Genomic DNA, 2,475 nt, shown 5'->3' on the forward strand with positions numbered 1-2,475 from the left:
AAGATAGTTCGCATTATTGTTTACTTTTCAGAACAGAACAAAAACACAACAGTTTTTTTTTTCAAAAGTTAAGATCGATTTAACTGTTGGTGATAACAAATATGTACAATTAAAAAAGAAAAGAAAAAGAAAACACAAACAAACAAACAAAGATAAACACATCAGATGAGACATCAAGTGCACTTTAACAAAGGTCAGAAATTTGGCTCTTTTTCCTTGCCTTTTCTCTGTCTCTTTTCATGATAGTAAAAATTAAATCTGGCACTTTCTGCCTTGCCTTAATATTTGTCCAAAATGTTGGATATATATACACTATATAACTTATACAACTGATTAAACCACACAAGCACATGCATGCTCTTAACATGTTATACAAACGCTTGCGTATAAGGCTGCAGATCTTATACTGGCAGGAGAAAGAACCACAGACTGATGATCTCTTGGAGTGAAAGTGCAGCGTCCAATAATCCAGGACTGAGCTGCACAAGCAATCTCAGCAGTGCAAAGCTTGCTCGGCTTTCATTATTTTCCTATGGCTGAGGAAAACAAACTCAGCGATGCTAAGACCAATTAAGCAACCCAGCCCAGGAACTCAGCTTGGTAACTAATGCTGGTCCTGACTCATGACAGACAACAATGACTCAACTGATCTGACTGTCATCATGTTGGTCCCGACTCACGAAAGTCAACACTTCTTGACTTGATCTTACTGTCACCGCTTCCCTGGTAGTCCTGCCATCAAGTGTATCTGGGTCAATATCTTCCCCCAATATTCCTTGTGACCCCAGTATACTTGGTAATAAAGACATTCTATTCTATTCTGTGGACAAGGAAAGATACAAACATTTGGACTGTGTTGGATTCAGAAAACACCTGCACTGATGATGACAGCGCAAACACAATGTTGGGTCAGAAGTAATGGAAAAGAAAGAAATGAAGGATATTCGAAATAAATTCTAAATAAAATTATTGAAACGATGACCATAAAAAAAAAGACATATAGTAATATTCATAGATATATAATTCACTGTAAGTCAGAAACAATTCCATTAAAGGTTTACAGACATAAGACACCTGATAAAGAAACAGAAACTCATAACAACATCTTGATCCCAGTATATATATATAATTTTACATGTCACAGTTCAACCTCTCTATAACAGACATTAACAATTTATGTACAAAAGTACATGCGCACTCAAGTATCATCAGTGTGAATACCAAGTTTATGTACAGGATAAGAAAATAATCTGGTTTTGATTGGTATCCTTTACACGGGTTATGATACACAGTGATGATGATGCGACAGGAAGACAGTGACTAGCTCCTTCCCAGTCTACAATCACTCATTCCTCCCTTTTCTGGTTTTTTCTACACTGCCATTTGTTCTCTTCACATTCTTCTCACCTTGTCTCCTCCACACAGGCCGTCTCTGTTCTGTTTCACAACACATAAACCATTATTTTTGCTCCTTTTGGAAAGATCCATTAAGCCTGTTATTAGTGTTAATATCAACCATCAAGACACAAACACACACACACACACACACATATATACATGCAGGGACACATATACACACACACATACACACACACACACACACAAACACACACACAAACACACATACATGCAGAGACACACATACACACACTCCAATTGCCTTAGTATACACAGTATTCTTGCTCAATATCAATCTACACACAAGCATTCAATTAAAAAAAAATTCATGACCAATTTTGCTTACAGTCATGCAAGTTACAGAATCGGTTTTTAAGCAGCTGCAAACATAGTCTGTCTCTCAAACTGTACATCAGTGTATGCATGCACACACACACACACGGACACACACAGAGACAGACAGACACATTCTGTATGAAGGAAAGAGCTAGGACGAGGTCAGAGGTCATTAACAATTTTGCAGGACACACATTGGTGTTAACCACACAACAAGACTTTGTTGACTCAGAGCACAGCACAAAGCCACGATGCACATCATAAAAAATAAAACAAAGATGACAGGACACAACAAAAAGAGAAGTGAGAGCAAAATGCCATGCATGCTTCAGGGATGTTCTCTTGCTGCAGTCACCAACAATACTTGTGTCATTTCAAACAACCAAACAACAACAAAAGTATTCTAATTATTAAACAAACAAACTTCATTTAGAAAAAAATGAATAGGAAACAAAAATCTGACAGTAGTGAGTAAAAAAAACAAACAAACAAAAAAAAAAAAAAAAAAAAAAAAAAAACTGGCCTGTGCATAAATCGCCCAGGGTCCACTTGAAGAAAACTCCAGGTATTTAACAATCTGAATGTGGCTGGGTATGAGGAACCAAGTCAGCAGCACAAAATAATACCTCAAAAGATTATATGGAACATGGGATGGACACCTCCTTACCCCCCACATCCCTCCTCCCTCCCCCCAACCCACCCTAACCTTAAAAAGAAAGAACAAATATATGTTCACCGGCA

This window comes from Babylonia areolata, chromosome 18 (genome assembly GCF_041734735.1).
Source record: "Babylonia areolata isolate BAREFJ2019XMU chromosome 18, ASM4173473v1, whole genome shotgun sequence".
NCBI classification, from domain to species: domain Eukaryota; kingdom Metazoa; phylum Mollusca; class Gastropoda; order Neogastropoda; family Buccinidae; genus Babylonia; species Babylonia areolata.